Genomic DNA, 13495 nt, shown 5'->3' with positions numbered 1-13495 from the left:
AAAAAAGGAAAGGGTAGAAAATGTATCCCACCGTCATATCTCTTGGCGGTGGCTTTATGAATAGTCGCTAGGACAACGTAAAGTCTGGGGGAGAAAGGAGGTCACAAATGGTCGCCACTTCATCTGTTTTTCTAATATCTCGTAATTGTTTATTGTTTGCTTTTCGATTGCTCCACTGCCCTTGGGAAACAGCAGCCTTTTGAATTTTTGTTTGTAATTTGATTTGACAGTCGTTTCAAACTACTAAACGTTTTTTTTCTAATTTCAGTGATAATTCAACTTATCGAACCGGTTCGGTACGTGATTTTGTCGAACCGGAACTGAACCGGAACGAAATGATTTCGCCTGAATCGGAACCGTAACCGAACCGGTATTTTGTTTGGTTCGACACACTGATATATATATATATATATGTGTGTGTGTGTGTGTGTATAAATGTATATGAATATATATATGTATACATACAGAAAGAAATGCCGGCAGTCTACAACGCCAAAGAAGGCATAGGGGAATGGTTGGACTATTTGTTACCGTTAGTGACGTTACATTATTGTTCTTATTTTATTAATTACGTGATAAAGAAAGAAAGAAAAACACGCGCCCAGAGTGGGGACCGAACCCACGCCTTTCGATTAGATCTCGAATGCCTTACCAACTCGGCTATCTGGGCGACTGTGTTCTCCTTCGCTTTCTGGGTTATTTATATTTACTACAACTGTATCTGACGCTTGAGGGTGGTAGCCAGCGCCACTCAGACTACACGGGGAGAAGGGGACCTTCTTTTCAACCCCCGGGGCGTGACGCGAACGTCTACAGCCTGTCATAAGCGGGCAACTGGCGCGAAACCCTCTTATGCTACCTTGGCATCAAGGCTGCCAGAACCGAGGCCCTCGCTAAGCTTTCGCACGATAATAGGGTTTAGAAATGAGGGGCTCGTTAGGAAATACAGAAAGAAATGCCGGCAGTCTCCAACGCCAAAGAAGGCATAGGGGAATGGTTGGACTATTTGTTACCGTTAGTGACGTTACATTATTATTATTATTATTATTTTATTAATTACGTGATAAAGAAAGAAAGAAAAGCACGCGCCCAGATCTAATCGAAAGGCGTGGGTTCGGTCCCCACTCTGGGCGCGTGTTTTTCTTTCTTTCTTTATCACGTAATTAATAAAATAATAATAATAATAATAATAATAATAATAATAATAATAATAATAATAATAATGTAACGTCACTAACGGTAACAAATAGTCCAACCATTCCCCTATGCCTTCTTTGGCGTTGCAGACTGCCGGCATTTCTTTCTGTATTTCCTAACGAGCCCCTCATTTCTGAACCCTATTATCGTGCGAAAGCTTAGCGAGGGCCTCGGTTCTGGCAGCCTTGATGCCAAGGTAGCATAAGAGGGTTTCGCGCCAGTTGCCCGCTTATGACAGGCTGTAGACGTTCGCGTCACGCCCCGGGGGTTGAAAAGAAGGTCCCCTTCTCCCCGTGTAGTCTGAGTGGCGCTGGCTACCACCCTCAAGCGTAAGATACAGTTGTAGTAAATATAAATAACCCAGAAAGCGAAGGAGAACACAGTCGCCCAGATAGCCGAGTTGGTAAGGCATTCGAGATCTAATCGAAAGGCGTGGGTTCGGTCCCCACTCTGGGCGCGTGTTTTTCTTTCTTTCTTTATCACGTAATTAATAAAATATTAACAATAATGTAACGTCACTAACGGTAACAAATAGTCCAACCATTCCCCTATGCCTTATTTGGCGTTGTAGACTGCCGGCATTTCTTTCTGTATTTCCTAACGAGCCCCTCATTTCTAAACCCTATATGTATACATATATATACAGGGTGTCCCAGGTATCATGCACCAAGATTTACAAAAAAGAGAAATAGCGTAACTCGAAGAAAACCTAGTGCATAATGTTTGCAGTACTGTGAAGAAGCGGAGAGTATTTTTTTCGTTAATGAGACTTAATTAATTAATTGTAATTATTTATCTAACTCGAGAAATACTGTCTTAATCACTAAAGTGTCAATGAGGCACTTGTAGGTAACCACGAGGGGCATCTAACTGCGCTATTTTCAGCGACGAACTAATTGCGTACTCATTTATTCTGACTGATAAAGGAAACCCGCGAAATATGAAACATACCACGTGACGACGCTTACGCGCGCATTGTAAAGCCGCGTCCGGTGCAACCTCGAGCTGTCCCAACTGTGCCTCCGCCTCCACGGTTTAATTCCCAGGCCGGTGGTCCGTGGCGTACTCAGGATAATCGCCCTATTTGCTTTGCTTGTGGAGTACCTGGACACGTCGCACGCTACTGCCGCCGCCGTCCGCCGTCATTATGGGACGCTACACATGCCGGTTTTCCGCCGTCGGCTCAAGCCCAGGCGCCACTTCGCTCGCCGACTGAACCTCGCTCTTCGGATCGCACCACATTTACTGACCGTCGTCCATCTTCCCCGCGCCGTCGCTCGCTTTCTCCGATGCGACGTCGTCCTGGTAACGAAGACACGGAAAACTAGTCGCCGCAGTTCCCGAGGCAAGAACTGCGCTGACGTCGAAAAGTAGAAGGCCTCACCCTCCTTCGTCCCCTACTAATGTTATCGACGTTACCATAGAAGGTTTTCGCACTGTCGCCCTGGTAGACACGGGAGCTGCTGTTTCCGTAATCAAAGCCGATGTATGCCGTTTATTGCACAAAGTCACGACGCCTCTTCAAGGACTGTCGCTCCGAACCGCAAGCGCTCACAACATTGAACCAATGGCCGTTTGCACGGCTAGAGTCGTTATTCAGGACGTGCTGTACTTCATTGAACTCATTGTGCTACCGGCGTGTTCCGCGTCATAACGCAGTGATCGACTGTGCGCGCGCAGAAGTTGAGTTTTCTTTCTGTGACGCACTATTTGATGACAGCAAAAGTGCCGCCACAACCAAACTTGTCATGGCAGCCGACACAGACGTCCCGCCCTATTCTTCTGTTTGTGTGCCCGTGCGCTGCGCATCCACGACTGACGCCACGGCGCTGTTTACGCCCTCTGACGTTTTTCTCCGACGCAAATGTTTTCCCCTGCCGTCTGCCCTCCTTACTCTCAGCGCCGGAACGGGCAACATGTTTGCCACTAACGTGTCTTCGGCGCCGTGCGCCCTTCTGGAGGGTGAAACACTTGGCACCTTGGAATACATAGATCCTGGTCGCGTGATAGCCATTCCGGACCGCACTTCTCAGGTTCAGGTTGCCGGCCTTGACCCATGTCCGCCTGGGGCGGAGCCTTCGACTGATGTTTTTCTTGCCTCTGTTGACGACGGTCTAGACCCTACCCAGCAAGTCCAACTTTTGGCGCTGCTTCAACGATTTCAATCGTCATTCGACTTGTCCCAAAGCGAACTTGGCCGCACATCTACAGTCGAGCACTCCATCGACACTGGTACCCATGCCCCCCTCCGGCAGCGGCCTTATCGCGTTTCCCCAGCTGAGCGCCGCACCATCGAGCAGCATGTGGACGACATGCTTCAGCGTGGAGTTGTTCGACCCTCAAGCAGCCCGTGGGCATCTCCTGTCGTGCTCGTCAAAAAAAAGGATGGATCCATTCGCTTCTGCGTGGACTACCGTCGCCTCAACAATATCACGCGCAAAGACGTCTATCCGCTTCCACGCATTGATGACGCTCTGGACAGCTTGCAGGGGGCAGAGTTTTTCTCGTCTCTTGACTTGCGATCCGGATATTGGCAGGTACCTATGGCCGACGCAGATCGCTCGAAGACGGCATTTGTCACCCCTGATGGATTATATGAATTCAATGTTATGCCGTTCGGGCTGTGTAACGCCCCGGCAACATTCGAACGCATGATGGACAATATTCTGAGGGGACTCAAGTGGAAAATTTGCTTGTGCTACTTAGACGATATTGTCATTTTTTCTGCCGATTTTCCGACGCACCTTCAGCGCCTAGAACAGGTTTTAACCTGTCTTTCTCGAGCTGGACTCCAACTGAACCTAAAAAAGTGCCACTTCGCCGCGAGGAAGCTAACCATCTTGGGCCACGTCATCACCAAGGACGGCGTTCTACCCGACCCAGCGAAGCTCCGTGCAGTGGCCGAGTTCCCGAAGCCCACTAATATAAAATCTCTTCGGAGCTTCATAGGCCTTTGCTCATACTTCCGACGTTTCATCCGCAACTTTGCCTCTATCATTGCGCCATTGACGAAACTCCTCGGTGGTGCCAGCGACTTACCTGACTGCTCCCCAGCTTGCGACCACGCGTTTGAGACTCTGCGTTGTCTACTGACCTCTCCACCTGTACTTCGCCACTTCGATCCTACAGCGCCTACTGAAGTTCACACTGACGCCAGTGGAGTTGGCCTTGGGGCCGTGCTTTGCCAACGAAGACCTGGTGTTGACGAATATGTCGTTGCCTATGCGAGCCGCACGTTGACGAAAGCTGAAGCGAATTATTCGGTAACCGAAAAGGAGTGCTTGGCCATCATCTGGGCACTTGCTAAGTTTCGACCATATCTGTACGGCCGCCCATTTGATGTGGTCACTGACCACCACGCGCTTTGCTGGTTGGCGTCGTTAAAGGATCCGGCAGGTCGTCTTGGGCGATGGGCGCTTCGCCTACAAGAATACGACATCCGCGTCATATACAGGTCCGGTCAGAAGCATTCTGATGCCGACGCTCTGTCACGATCACCAGTTTCTTCTGACCTTGCGAAGCCGTCCGGTGACCTGCTGGCCCTTTCGGTGACTGATATGGCAGCCGAGCAACGGAAGGATCCCTGGATCGCTTCCCTCATCAGCTGCCTATCCGATCCTTCCAGGGCCGCTACGACTCGGGCTCTGCGTAGGCAAGCATCACACTTTGCGGTACGCGATGGGCTGCTTTATCGCCGCAACTACCACGCCGACGGCCGCAAATGGTTACTTGTCATCCCTCAACATTTGCGATCCGATGTGTGCGCCTCTTTTCATTCCGATCCCACGTGCGGTCATGCCGGCCTGCTCAAAACCTATCAACGTTTGCGCATTCGTTACTTTTGGCGTGGGATGTACAGCTTTGTGCTGAAATACGTTCGGTCCTGCCAAGACTGCCAAAGACGAAAGGCGACGGTGCCCCATCTGAGCGGTCCTTTGCAACCGCTGCCTTGCCCGGCCAAGCCTTTTGACCGTGTTGGCATTGACTTGTACGGCCCATTACCTTGCACAGCCGCCGGAAACCGCTGGGCTATAGTTGCCAGTGACCACCTAACACGGTATGCAGAGACCGCTGCTCTGCCAACTGCCACGGCAGGTGACGTTGCCTCGTTTCTCTTGGATCGATTTATACTTCGTCACGGTGCCCCTAAAGAACTGATCAGTGCCCGGGGCCGTGTCTTCCTGTCTGACTTCATTTCGGCGCTTCTTAAAGAATGCCATGTCATCCATCGCATGACCACAGCTTACCACATGCAGACAAATGGTCTAACAGAGCGCTTTAACCGCACCCTTGGAGATATGTTGTCTAAGTACGTGGCGTCCGATCATAGAAATTGGGACCTGGTGCTTCCATACGTGACGTACGCCTATAACACCACCATTCAAGCCACGACTGGGTTTTCTCCATTTTTCCTTTTATACGGGCGTGAGCCATCGTGTATGTTGGACACCATTCTGCCGTATCGTCCCGATCCATCTGAGTGTGCTCCGGTCTCGGAGGCCGCCAAGCGTCCAGACGAATGCCGGCAACTTGCTCGTTCTTTTACCACGGAAGAACAGGGCCGCCAAAAATCTCACAATGATGGCAAGCCCGTGCCGCGCTTCGTTCCTGATTCTCGTGTATGGCTCTGGGTACCCACTCGGACTCCTGTTCTCTCCTCGAAATTCCTCTCAAACTATCAAGGCCCTTACCGCGTCATCGAACAGACTTCCCCAGTCAATTACGTTGTCGAGCCCTTAACACCTTCCCAGGACCTCCGACGCCGTGGTCGGGAAACAGTGCATGTTGAACGTCTAAAACCCTATTACGATCCACTTGTTTCGCCAGCGCCTTGAGTCGCCAGGATGGCTACCCTTTTCGCCCGGGGGTGATTGTAATGCAGAAGATTGGTAACGTTCACCGGAACAATACAGACCGTCAGCAATCCCCTGCGGGAGATGTGCGCCACTTTATCGTCGTCGGTAGCAGAAGCCGAATATGGAAGCCGCACCGCCATCGCCTGGAGCCACGGGGTTCTCTCTTGCTCTGCTTCCTCCAAGCGTCGACTGTGCTCGGACTGTGCTCGGCCTGTGCCCTCCTTGTCTTTCGCCTACACAGCAACCCTTGCCAATAAACCCCATTGCAATATATATATATATATATATATATATATATATATATATATATATATATATATATATATATATATACCGTACTTACTCGATTCTAACGCGCACGAAACTTGAGGAAGAAAAACGAATGCGAGAGAAACGGGCGATTTATTTCCCGAAGTAATCTCACTCATCTCACTCCTCGTCGCTCTCCCCTGACCACAACATCTTGTCCTCGGTGCCTTCAAGTGCGTTCGTGATGCCACACTTCTAAACGAACGTTCAACCATGATCGATGGGATCGTGGCCCACGCCTCGCACGCCCATCCCGCGAGCTTCTCCAGAGGCGCACGCTTCAGCCGACCGCTCGTTTTGAACGCATGAGAGCTGCTGCTGCCATTGCTGTTATCATGCGCGCAAGTGGAACGGTTTGACGATTTGTGGGAACGCCGATAGAAAAACCTAGGCTCATATGCTTCCTGCGTCCGAAAAATCGGTTCTACAAGCTTTGGCGCCATCTTGAGATGGCGATGGCGATGGGTGGCACGAAAGTTTCAGTTTCGGCAGTTTCGGTTGTGTATCCGATTCTAAGGCGCATGCGATTTTCGGCCTAAAGTGCGCGTTAGAATCAGGTAAGTACGGTATATATATATCTATATATATATATATATATATATATATATATATATATATATATATATATATATATATATATATAGGGAGAGAACACATATATATATGGGTAGAGAACACAGGAAAAGGAAACTTTGAACAAGGCAAATGCACGATTGTTGCCAACGTTTCAGCAAAGAGACTTGCTTTCGTCAGGGCAATCTCTCGCCTGGCTGGCACGCTTTATATAGGGGTAGGTCCCCAGGTGAGAGGGGAGAAGGAAAGAAGGAAGTGAAATGGAGAAAGCGGATTGGTTTGGGATTATGTCGGGGGAGATATTGAGGGGCAAAGAAGGTTGTATAGTTTAAGCCGCGAAGTAGGTCACAGGGAAGTCAGCCGGTGGTTGGTGTTCGGGGAATTTTCGGAGAGAAAGGATGAGAGGGTGTTTGTTGACCCGCCGCGGGGCATAGGGAAAGATTCTTAGAACCGCCGGAAGCAGACCAGGCGGTGAGAGTGGGGTCCTTATCAGAAACTATCTGCAAGCCTCAGGTCAAACGAAAGGATAGAAAAGTGGGGAAATAACTAGGTCAAGGGAAAAAAAAAAAGAAAAGGAAAAAAGGGAGGGAAACCACACAAACTGACACAAAAGAAAAAGCAATGACCCGGCAACTGAAATGTCACGTGTCACCCACGGCAACATTCCTGGAATAGGCCTGTCCTGAAACTCAAAAACGAAAAGATAAAGTCAGAGTGACGTACAGGGCACAAGACCACGCGGAGTAAAAAAAAAGAAAAAACAAAATAAATAAAATGGAATTCCAAAAGCAAAGGTTGGAGGGATGTGGGCGAGTATTAAGCTAGACGCTAAGGAATGAAAAAAAAGGAGTTAGGTGACCAGGTAAAGACCAGAGGGAGCGGTAATAGTCTTTGATAAGGTATATGCAAGACATTGCCTATTTCTGTGAATATCGGATATCGGTGAATATCGGTGAATATCGCAAGGATTCCAAGTTGCCCCTAGACGCATTAATTCCAGTAGGTTCCATGGAGTTGAATTTGGGAATTAAATAGGATTCTCGGTATTTCCTGTCCCTAGGAGACCTGAAGTTTGACTGAAGTATATGCAACTTAAGGTCATCAAAATTGTGGCCTGGTTGTTTGAAATGCTGCGCTACAGCTATGGAGGATTTGCTAAGAGTATCTGCCCGGTGACCATTAAGATGTAGGCTCATAGGTTGACTCGTTTCGCCTATATACTGTTTGTGGCACATTGAGCATTCCAACATATACACAATGTTGGATGAAGTGCACGTAAAACTTGAATTAATCTTGTGGACATAATTATGGGCTGTGCTTTTTACAATGCAGTCGGTCTGCAGGTGCCTGCAAGTCTTGCATCTGGGGCGGGAGCAGCGGGCTATGACTGGTTGCTTTGAAGGACCTGTTTTAGCATGCACTAAAATATCTTTTAGATTCCTGTTTCTCCGGTAGGTAACCCTTGGGGCTTCCGGGAAAGTCTTTCTAAGTCGGTTATTACTGGCTAAAATGGGGTAGTACTTGAGCAGGGTAGTATTGTTTACGTTTGGGAGGGCGTTTGAAAATTTAGTTATTAGGGCAGGCGGCCTGGCGTTTTCGTTTTGTCGGTGTTTGTTGAGCACGTCATCCCTTCTCAGATTAGATGCACGTTGGTACGCCTGATCGAGTGAGCTTTTGGTGTGGTTCCTGTTAATAAGGGTGGACTTGAGTTCATCTACGTGCTCTACGTAGTCACTGTCATCACTGCATACTCTTCTAAGCCTGGTGGCTTGTCCTACAAAGATGCCTTGCTTGCAGTGTCTCGGGTGATGGCTTTTATAGTCTAGGTACTGCTGCCTGTCAGTTTATTTATTTATTTATTTATTTACAGTACCCTCTGGGCCATAAGGCATTAGAGAGGGGAGTGGTTAAATACAAAAAAAAGGAATGACAAAAGGAGTAAAAAGAAGTAAAAAGGTTATAATAATCTCTTCTAAATATACAACTGTAGCTAATGCATTATCAGGTATAAACGAATATATCAGGTTGGCTTCTTAGTATAGAATTTTAGCTAAGGCGTGACAAAACAAAATAAAAATGAACATAACAATATACAATGTTAGCTAAGGCTCTTTTGAATTATTCACGATCAATAATGGCAGCGGTTGATGCAGGAAGATGGTTCCATTCGACTGAAGTCCTGGGTATGAAAGACTGAAAAAATGCATTTGTCCTTGACGATGGTATTCCGATTTTATTAGCGTGATCCAAATGAGACGATATAAAATGCGGAGGCAAAATGAGCTGATGACGTAGATGTGGGTGATAGAATATCTTATGGAACAGACAGAGACGCAAATTTTTACGGCGATAAGATAGCGTTGGTAGTTGAAGGCTACATTTCATTGAAGTTATGCTAGCAGTGCGATTATAGTTAGAAAGAATGAAGCAAACAGAGTTCTTTTGTACCATTTCGAGTGATTGTATTAGCGTATCGTAACTTGGATCCCACACTGATGCGGCATACTTCAGTTTATAACGAACGAGTGTTTTGTACATTAGTAATTTAAGTGATGAAGGAGCTCTTGAAAAATTGCGTCGGAGGTATCCTAGCATGCGGTTAGCATTGGCAATTACATACTCGGTGTGAGTGGTTCATGTTAGATCAGCTGAAATGTGAACACCAAGATATTTATAAGATGATACATGATTTAAACGGGAGTTATCAATAAAATAAGTAGGTAACTGGTGGGCTGTTCTTGTAGCACGTAAATATTTACATTTGCTAGAGTTAAGTTTCATGAGCCAAGTTTTGCACCAGGATGAAATAGTATGAAGATCAGATTGCAAGACGGCTATGTCATCAGCGCAAGTTATTTGTCGGTACACAACGCAGTCATCGGCGAATAAATGAATGTTAGAAGAAACGGATGCTGGTAAGTAGTTAATGTATAAGGAAAAGAAGAGGACCCAACACGGAACCTTGCGGCACACCAGAGTGGACGGGTTAACTCAGAGTTATGATTATTAGCGGATACGAATTGCGAACGGTTGGTAAGAAAAAACTCAAGCCAAGATAGAAGTTTGGAATCGAGGTTAAGCTGATGTAGTTTAAACCACAATAGTTTGTGACACACGTTATCAAATGCTTTGGAAAAGTCAATGAATATACAATCGGCAAACGTGGACTGATCAAGAAAAGTATGCAGTTTATGGGTGAATAATGCGAGTTGCGTTTCACATGAATACGTTTTTCTGAAACCATGTTGTGACAGAAAAATAAGAGTTCGATTCTAAAAATTTAACTAGGTTGGAAAACAATATGTGTTCAATTAGTTTAAACGGAATACTAGTTAAAGAAATAGGTCGATAATTAAGGGGTGAGTGCCTGTTGCCAGATTTGAAGAATGGAACCACCTTTCCAATTTTAAATTCAATTGCAGCACACCGTGATGGAGCGACTGTTGATAAATTTTTGTTAGTATAATGGAAGAATAGTAACTAGTACTGATTGGAATTTTTGGACTGATGAGGTCACAGCCAGGAGCAGAGGATGGTTTTAATGATTTAATAAGTTTTTGAACACCACAAGAATCGATGCTGTTTGGGGGCATTTGGTTGTGACTAATTCCAAGGTAAGGGTAGTGGGACATTAGTAGTTTCGGAGAAATTTGAAGCAAAGGGTTGATTTAGAACTTCAGCACTTCGGTTGGAAGGAATAGCGGTATTATTTTCATCAACAAATGTTAAGCAGTCACCATCTTTGGGGGGGTTAATAACGCGCCAGAACTTTTTTGTATCGGTTGATAACATCGATGGCAAAGTAGTAATCAAAAAATTTTATTTTGCATTTTTAAGAGCAGTGACGTAATCTTTAGATGCCTCTTTGTAGGCAGCCCACCGAACGGAGCTAGGGGACAGCCTGGCTAATTTATATAAACGTTTCTTTCGGTTAGATAAGCGTTTTAAGTTAGTGGAATACCATGGCGCGTTATCATTAGAAACTATGATGCTAGTGGGTATGTACTTATCTGTTAGTTCCTTAATTTTGTCAGAGAACATGTCCCAGTTAGTTTGTACCGAGCGACAGCCGAAATCGTCGAGAAACGAGCCAAGAAAACCAGATAATTCTTCATTAAATGCGTCAAAATTGCCTCTTTCGTAAAGCCGAATTGTTTTAATCTTATTTTCACATTTCGGACGTGGTAAGTTAATGTCAAACGATAGCATACAGTGGTCACTTAAGCCGGGTAGGTGCGCAATACTGGATATGTAATCTGGTCTATAAGTTAGTACAAGATCAAAAATATTGGCAGACGTTTGCGTTGATCTAGTTGGCTGCCTGATCAGCTGTGACAAAGAAAAAACTGAACACGTGTTGAAGAAGTCATTAGCAAAGGTTGAAAAAGGCTGCAATGTGGGCGGTTCATTTTCCCAAGATATGTTTGGAATGTTAAAGTCACCGAGTAGGAACAACGGGATATTAGTATGACGCGTGCAAACCAGGTTGATAACATCGTGTAGCTCATTTATAAATGTAGGAGTATTATGGGGTGGACGGTAGCAAACACCGATGATAAGCTTTTGGGAAGTTAGTTCGATGATAGCCCAAATTATTTCTAGGTTGCTTTGCACATGAAGACATTGTGATGGAATGTTTTTATTGATGGCTAGGAGGACGCCGCCCCCCGATGGCAAAGTGCGGTCACAACGAAAAACCGAGAAACGGTGTGCTGGAAAAAATAATTGATGATCTGAAATGTGCCGCCGTAGCCACGCCTCAGTTAATACTAAAATGTCTGGTTTAATTGTCTCAACTGCCGATGTTAGTGATTCACGCTTGTTGAGGATACTACGGATCAGGGCCGTAGCCAGAGAGGGGGTTTGGGGGTTTGAACCCCTCCCGAAATCTTTTCCAGGCAGCGTATAAGCAATACTTACTGTTGCTTTCGGCAAAACTACCCCCTTCCCAAAACCAATAACCCCCTCCGAAAAAAAAGTCTGGCTACGGCCCTGCTACGGATGTTAGTGAAAAGAACTGATACACGCGACAGGTCCTGACCACTTAGCGCGCGGGTTCAAGCGACGCTGATCGTTAGTGATTGAGGGTCATCGTATGTCTTCGGATATTTCATTAGTAGCATTATTGTAGATGTAGTGCGTCTTGTTAATAGGGAGTGTTTTGTATCGAAGGTGAAAGAGTGGTTCGCCTGGTTGATTTTTCGCAAACGCAGTTAGTTTGTTACGAATCTCCCGCGTTGCAGGGCAGAAGTCTTCGGACACCGTTATGTCATTTTCTTTAAGTTTCTTGCGTGCAGAAAGTACTTGGTCCTTTGTTTTAAAGCTTGAAAATTTAACAATTATTGGACGGGATTTAGTAGGAGAAAAAGACTCTAAACGATGAGCGCGTTCGAACGCGTCGTCCGGAAAAGTGGGGAGAACGTTAGTGAAGACCCCCTTCACGAGCGATTCAGATTCCTCCCAAGTCTCGCGGAGAGAGTCCTGGAATCCATAAAAGATCAGGTTATTTCGACGAGATCTATCCTCAAGATCGTCCACACGCGACTGCAGGGAATTATGATTAGTGACTACTGTCGCTATATCCTCGTCGATACGCTCGAGCACTTCAGTTTTCTCTTCTACTGTCAAGAGACGCGCTTGGATGTTTTCTATGCTGGCTTCAATTTTCTTTTGTCCTGCTTGGAGGGATTTAAGGCCAGCCTCCAAATCAGCCTGACACTTAGCCGCATGTGTGGAACGGGACTGCAGATCCTTAAGTAGGTGAAACACGACGTTCATCTGCTCAGCGGGGTCATCGAGCAAACTTTCAAGTGCAAGAATATCGGCAGAGCGAGTCTTGGGGGGACCGGGATTGGTTTCCACATCGCCCGAGCATAGTAGCAAAAACAAACACTGAGAAACAGTCGGCGATAATGTCACACAACACCGCGGGGCACGGGAGCAATTGGTTTTCTAAACCAATTGCTCCAAACCAAACGGGAACAGTTGGTTTTCTAAAAAGCGTGGTTTTACGTTTACTGTTGTCTAAAATGACGGTAGTATCTAGGAAGTTCAATTCTTTTTCAGAATACTGGCAGGAGAATTTAATAGTCGGATGCGAAGAATTGAGATGAGATATAAACGTTTCTAGAGTCGCGCGACCGTGTTCCCAAATCATGAAGATGTCGTCTATGTAGCGGAGGTAAACCTGCGGTTTATGCGGAAAAGAGCTTAATAGAGTGGCTTCAAGTTGCCCCATGAAAATGTTGGCCTAGGTCGGTGCGAATGGAGTACCCATGCTGGTTCCAAAAACTTGCAAAAAAAAAGAAGAGTCGAATTCAAAAAAGTTGAGAGTTAAAACTAGTTTTAACAAAGTTATGTACACTTCTGGCGCATGTTGGTGCGGGTTCTCTGATAGAGCTTTTGAAATAGCTTGAATGCCTTCAACGAAAGGGATGTTTGTATACAATGCGGCAACGTCAAAGGTAACAAGGAGGGTTCCACTGGGTAGGCTCCCGCCCATATTTATCTCTTCTATTATGCGGAGGAAGTGGGGGTTGTCCTGAACGAATGAAGGAAGA

General features: G+C 46.2%; 2 non-coding genes across 2 annotated transcripts; one reads left to right on the top strand and one right to left on the bottom strand.

The window, feature by feature from the left end:
* Nucleotides 1-598: 598 nt before the first annotated feature.
* Trnar-ucu (transfer RNA arginine (anticodon UCU)) lies at nucleotides 599-670 on the bottom strand. Its single transcript has one exon. It is a non-coding gene; the product is annotated as a tRNA-Arg (tRNA).
* A 912-nt stretch (nucleotides 671-1582) lies between these two features.
* On the top strand, nucleotides 1583-1654 carry Trnar-ucu (transfer RNA arginine (anticodon UCU)). Its single transcript has one exon. It is a non-coding gene; the product is annotated as a tRNA-Arg (tRNA).
* Nucleotides 1655-13495: the final 11841 nt, after the last annotated feature.

The sequence above is a fragment of the Haemaphysalis longicornis genome, unplaced genomic scaffold, assembly GCF_048455015.1.
Source record: "Haemaphysalis longicornis isolate Haplotype H1 unplaced genomic scaffold, Haemaphysalis longicornis Haplotype H1 scaffold_4, whole genome shotgun sequence".
Classification (NCBI taxonomy): domain Eukaryota; kingdom Metazoa; phylum Arthropoda; class Arachnida; order Ixodida; family Ixodidae; genus Haemaphysalis; species Haemaphysalis longicornis.
Note: the sequence above shows the minus strand (reverse complement) of the source record. Positions and strands in the feature narration are given on the sequence as shown.